A 6,990-nucleotide genomic window follows, 5' to 3' on the forward strand; every position below is an offset into this window, starting at 1 on the left:
GTGATCTACAATGATGCAACGTTGGTATATTACTTGTAGCGGTTGCCAACATGTTTTTATAAAAATTCTCTTCAGATGTCAGATGAATTGGACAGGACATGAAATTTTTGTCACAACTGCAGCTGAGAAGAGTCAAACACAGCCACATAGTTTCTGGAAGTGATCTCTCCACAAGGGATCTGTAAAAAACTATAAAGTTTATTTTCTTTCCACGCTAGGACAGAAGGATTCTTTGGTTATTTATTTGAATTTCTCTGTTTCCTCCTTTTCTGAGCGATAGCTCTTGTTCCTTTCATATATTGCATTTACTCAGGCACTTGCAAGGGATTACTAGGAAAAGATGTTGTAGAGCTACACTCGCAAAGGGCTGAGATTGACAGGTTATCATTGCAATACAAGCTAGCAAGATAGACTTCTGTCCATTTATGAAGGCAACAAGGACAGGTACTGACAAATCTTATGAATGATTATTGCTAGTAATCCAACCACCATGGAAAGAAAGAAGTCCAAGAATGTAGTTCTGACATGAGACAAAGTAGATTGATAGTTATTTAACACTTGGATATCCAGTGCCCTAAATTCTCTAATGTTTTGCCTCCATTATGGAAGTACAGACAATACTGGTTTTTACATCAATACTAAAATTCAAGAAAGACATGGAGGTTGTCAGTGTGCAGCTCAGATCTCTGACATCTAGCTCTTTCTCTAGTCTAAGGGGCCACAGTTTCCCATTTGCATCAGGCCCTGCTTCTGGACTGCGCTCTGTCACTGTGGATCCAGCTTTCCACAAGGATACCCAGAAAGCACCATCATCTCTCCAAAGTACTCAGGCTTCTCTCGCTACCTGATTATTAGGAACTAATGAAACTATACTTCAGAGTTACTTTCCTGTGGGAGTGAGCCTGTATCAGTGTCTGGTTTTCTGTTAGTTCTGTGTTTTTCTGAGTGAGTACTACCTCAGTCTCACAAATCCCATCCTTCCTATCCAGTTTTTCCTTCCTGCTTCTCTTGCACATAATCCTCCCCACAATATAAACACAGAAAGGCACATACAGGCTTTCTGCTGCAGCTCCCTTTGGCTTTAGAAAGGTGGGAGAGATGTAGCCACTGTAAGAGGATGAGGATAGGGCTGTGGGATGTGTTTCAGAAACTAGAAGCCTGTAGGAAGGTTGCATCATGCTACAGAAATGTTAATACAGCATGGTGGTGAATCCCTAAATGGCTGATTAACTGTCAAATTGTGATGCTGTGCCAGTGCATGATGGTACTTGGGAAAAAAGGCATCAAGGGAAGCTAATTAAATACTAACCTGGAGTTTCTCTACAAGTCTTCATTTTTTTATGTCCTCTTCTTTGTCTGTTTTTTTTTTTTTCTCCTCTTTTTAATTTCCTCCCTTACCCTTCATTTTACCTCCTTAATATTTATAAAATTCCCTGTTATTGTTTTCTTCCCATATAACTTCTTTTAGCTTCCTTTTCTCCCCATCCCACTCTGCCCCATGTTGTGCTTCCCCTCCTGTTAATCAGTATTTCCCCACCTACTGACATCTCATGGGAGTTGCTGTTCAAGGCCCTTAAGAACACTTCAAGTTTTTCCTCTCTTGTACTTTTTTTTTTTATATTATCCTTGAGGGTAGAGGCTGCAAGCTTGAGTGATAGAGTGTTGTTGTGTCTGGTCCTGGAGATGGAAGAAGAACCTTACTGAAGCCCCTTTACCACTGTGACAGCTGGCAATGGGACAACTCTGATTTTTTGCTTCCAAAATCACAACTGTCCCCGTAAGAATGTGATGCAGATCAATGTTTATGTATAAGGTGGGAATTATGGTAGTGAAGGTGATACAGAGAAGGAAAAGAATTAAGCAGACTTTCAAAAAGTATCATCATGAAAATATTCATTGAGTTTCCAAGGATCCATCACCTGCAGTGAACTGAACTGCTCCTGGCGTTTAGAGGGTTGTGTGCCAGTGTGCGCCCATGGCCTGTAGTCCTGGCACTGCATACCACTGAATAGAGCTTGGTTCTGACTTCTTTGCACTCTCCCATTAGTTATTATGGACACTGATGAGATTCCCCTGCACCTCCTCTTCTGAGCAGCCGAGATCTCTCAGCCTTTCCTCACAGGAGAGGTGCTCCAGGACTTTCATCATCTTCATGATCTTCACTAGACTCCCTCCAGTATATCTGTGTCTCTCTAGTGCTGGGGTGCCCAGAACTGGACTCAGCAGTCCAAATGTGCCTCATCAGAGCTGAATAGTGGGGAAGAATCACTTCCCTTGACCTGCTGGCAGCACTTGGCCTAATGCAGCCCAGGATACCATCAGTCGTCTTTGCTCTAAGGTCACATTGCCCTTATGTGTGATTATTTACAACTAATTTTTCCACCCCAGAAAAATATTTTTTTAAGATTCACATATAAATCTTAGGAGCTTCTTCTAGAAGAAGAGGAATCTTCAAGAGGAAGTTTTTCATTCAGAGGGTGGTGACGCACTGGAACAGGTTGCCCAAGGAGGTTGTGGATGCCCCATCCCTGGAGGCATTCAAGGCCAGGCTGGATGTGGCTCTGGGCAGCCTGGTCTGACGGTTGGTGACCCTGCACATAGCAGAGGGTTGAAACTAGATGATCGTTGTGGTCCTTTTCAACCCAGGCCATTCTATGATTCTATGAACTTGTAACATAGCAGAAACCACCACACCAGGAGAGTGATGTGGATTGTGCTTTGGATATGGGAGCCAGAGCTGCCTCCACCAGCTCCCATGGTGGCCTCTCCCTGGAGGTGCTCAGGGCTGTGGAGTTTCCCCATGCATGGGACATCTGTCCAAGGGCTTGTGTCCAGCATGAGCATCCAGAGAGCTCAGGAAGTTAACAATCATTTGGAAGTTTTTAATTTCACATTCAATCTGGTTGAGTAAAATTTAGCTTAGGGTTAGGTAATAGCTATTCAGTCTGTACTGCTGCTCTGCATCTCTTTCCTTTCCTGCCTACTCCTGATAAGCAGATTTTTACTTTTTTGTTCTTTTTTCATGAAGGTAAAGATATGTGTCCCATAAGGAGATGCCTACATTCCCCAAAGCCTCTGTTATGCATGTAAGCAAACAATAGTAAAGTAAAATGTCATTGTGTGACATTTCAAGCACTGAGTATCCAATTCTGTATTGAAGTCTTTGAGGTACAGATGAGCACATAGAAATAATATGTTTGAATGTGAATCAGTCCCTTAGAAATTATTTTTCCCCAGGCCAAGTTGGTTAGGATCTCTGTTTGCTTTCTGATTATGTTTGCTCCTTGTTTTCGTCATGTAGGTCATAGCCACCTTCCTAGGATTGTCTGAATGGTTTTTACTGTGTGCTCAAACATCTCTCAGATCTCCTCCTCTAGTGCACAGTATTGTATATGGTTTTTGATCTGTTGTGCTAAAAGCATTAAATGGAGCATTGACAAGTATTTTGTGGTTTTGAGCTTGGTTAGCACAAGAGATGAATGTTCATTGTACTTCTCTAAGCAGAAATGTCTGTAGCACAGCTGTTTGTGGTTACTGGGCACTGATCTGGTTGGTTTTCTCTTCCTCCAGCCTCTCCACAAAAGAATTACCTTCTTAGAAGAACAGTATAGAAAACTCAGATTAATAGTGCTTTGTGGAGCTGGATTTTTGAAATTCAGAGAGTCCAGACCATTGTCCCGACTCCTGAAGCTACCAATTTAGAACAGCCGATACTATAAGCCTTTGCTCCTTTTAGGTGAGAATTAATTATAGCCTCCATAACATCTCTTCTGCTCATATTCCAGAGGAGTGACCATGAATGCATGATTCAGGTATTTTGGTTTGTGTTTGTTTGTTTTGCTATTGTTGTTTTGTATTTAATTTCTTTTTGCCATTGTTTGAATGGATGTCTTACTCTGTGTGTTCTCTTCTACTAGGTGCTTTCGTAAGTTTATTCTTTTTTTTTCACAGTAATTAAGCATCTTTAGAAGATAGATAGCAATTCCCAGGCTACACCACTGCCTCAGTAAGCTACACTGAGTATAAGCCTGGAGTTAAACCAAAGCAGTTCTGTTCTCCTTGCTCTTGTGATCTTATATCAGTTCACCAGTTATTATTTCCTCTTGTCAAATGAAGCAATAGCAAAGCTTTAAAATGATGCTGCAGCTCTTCAAAAGAACAATTTCCCTCTCTTCCCTTGCCTCCTTCTGCCATTCCCTGTATATTTGATAGTACATCAGCTTCCTCTTGATATGATCCCCAGTAGAGCACTTCAGTTATTTCAACCAGAGTTTTCTTGAAGGCATTTTTTAAAAACTAGCTGCTACAGCAGAGTTTGGTTTTAATGAAGAACAATAAAAAAAATCCTTCTGCCTTGGAAAGCCATCTTGTATGCAGTAATGCATGTGCTGAACTCTGAGCTTGGGATATCCCCACTGAATTCCCATTCAATGGCACTGTTTGTGCACACAAAGTTAAGCACCTGTGTAAGTGCCTGCAACAGCTTTAAATCTCACCAGAAGATTAAGACAGATGTCATAAAGCACAGGAAAGACAATTCAGAATCATTTTTTTTCATTACCTGTGTTTCTTAAGTGGCTGCCGTCTAGTAACACAACTAATGAAGAGAACAGCATTGATCTTCCAAATAATCTCTTTACTTCATTCCAACATTTCTCATCACTTTGATACAGACAGAATGGTTGGAAAAATTTCAGTGTGGGCCATTTCACAGCAATGCTGAGTGAGCATCTGATATGACAGAAGAAAGCAAGGCCACTGACTTTAATTCTAGCATTGTTTTTCAGATCTGTAAATTACATGACCAGAACTCCCCCTAGAATTAATCTCTCACTGCTGCTTACTGCAGGATTGAATCTGGGCTTAGTACCTTTGATGTAATTGCCTAGGGAATCCCCAAACACATATTTGGAGTCAACAGGATTTTAACTGCTTATGAGTTCGAAAATAAGGAGATATCAGGAGCATAACAGGGGTCAGATTAATGGCCAGTATGCACTGCAGGCATCTTGGGTGCTGTCATGGATACCTTTGGCTCAGAGAAGTTATTCTCCATGGAGTTCATTGCAGGGTGTGAGCAAAAGAGGAGAAGTTTGTCTTGGTGGCCCAAACCCCCAAACCCTCACATAATTCAATGGCAATGCTGACATGGACAGCATATGTTTAATGAAGTTTTTATGGCTACATCCATTACATCGGAAGTTTTTTCCTTATAGAACTTCACAATTAACTGAGCAATAACTTAGGATGCAATAAGTTGATCACAATACCAAGGGGTTTTCCTACAGGCATGGTTAATTCCAGTTCACCATGGCAATCCAGAACAGCTGCAAAAAAAAAAAAAAGATTATTGGAAAGCTTGAAAGATTCTTGTTCACAGTAACACATGGTGCCAACATGTTGTTCAATGGGAAGGCCATAAGCATGCGTCTTCCAGAGCACTGAATGAAGAGGAGACATCATGGCTCTCGGGGATTTTATTTCAGATTCTGAGCAGCTTTTGGTATTTATCATCATTTTCAGTTTCTCTTTTTTAAAATGTGTCTGTAAGCAAAGAACTGAAGAAGTACCTTTTTGAGGAGAGTTTGGAAAAGGGCAGAAGGCTTTATGAAACAAAAGTTAAAAGCTTCCAAAGTATAACAGTATAAGCAAGTTAATAAACATTGAATAGCAGGTCATAAAATTCCCATCAGGTTTATATCAGAAAATGGTACATTGAATAGTATCATACAATAGATACCCTTTCTTCCTTTAAAACCTTCAGCAGTTTCTCTTTAATAGCAACACAGTATTTGAAACTACTGTTTACTAAATAAAGAATGTCATCCTGCTTAAGTTAACAGAAATGCCTTTTGGTAACAAGTTCCAGTGATTGCATTTCTCCTATCCTTTCTCTAGGATTTTGGTGAATTAGCCCAGCGTTATCTGGGATGGAGCAAATCAGTGGAACAAGGACTACGTTCATAGTTTATATAAAAAAAATTACTCCTTACATCAATGATGCATGCTACAACGCATGCCCAATGAGCACCTGTGCATTTCACAAGGGCAACAAGGAGCCTCATTGCTCCAATTGGTGAGTGGGGCTGTACGTTATATTGGTAAAGACAGTCTAGGTGTGTTTTCTCCTTCTAGCAATCAGTATTTGTAGCAGAAAAATTTGGAGCCTGTGAATCAATTAAATCAAAACATTCAGACCAACTACCTAATGTTTCTTCTATTTTGCTTTACCATTCTAAGGTATTATTGCTTGAAGGAACTGGGCTTGTTTAGCTTGGAGAAGAGAAGGCTCTGGGGAGACCTCATTGTGGCCTTCCAGTATTTGAAGGGAGCATATAAACAGGAGAGGGTATGACTGTTTATGAGGGTGGACAGGGATAGGACACGGGGAATGGTTTTAAACTGAGACAGGGAAGGTTTAGGTTAGATATTAGGAGGAAGCTTTTCGCACACACTGGAACAGGTTGCCCAAGGAGGTTGTGGATGCCCCATCCCTGGAGGCATTCAAAGCCAGGCTGGATGTGGCTCTGGGCAGCCTGGTCTGGTGGTTTGCGACCCTGCACATAGCAGGGGGGTTGAAACTCAATGATCATTGTGGTCCTTTTCAACCCAGGCCATTCTATGGTTCTATGATTCTATCATTCTATGATTCTATGATTGATTATGAAGACAGTCTGACTTTTCTCAGCATCCAGTAGTTCTGAATTTCCCAAAAATTTGAAATTGCTTACATTACAAGAGAGAAATCTGCGCACCGGTTTCAGCAGCTGTGCCAAAAGTAGGTAATGCTGATTGCTTGCTCAGATGAGATCTAGCATTAACTCACCATTTCTACATGTTTATGCTAAACAATTTCTGAATAGCTTTTTTACAACTTTTTGGACCTACAGGGGAAATGGCTGCAAGTTGTATCAGAGGAGGTTTAGGTTAGACATGAGGAAAAACTTTTTCTCTCAGAGAGTGGTCAGGCACTGGAATGGCTGCACAGGG

The sequence above is a fragment of the Meleagris gallopavo genome, chromosome 1 (assembly GCF_000146605.3).
Source record: "Meleagris gallopavo isolate NT-WF06-2002-E0010 breed Aviagen turkey brand Nicholas breeding stock chromosome 1, Turkey_5.1, whole genome shotgun sequence".
NCBI classification, from domain to species: domain Eukaryota; kingdom Metazoa; phylum Chordata; class Aves; order Galliformes; family Phasianidae; genus Meleagris; species Meleagris gallopavo.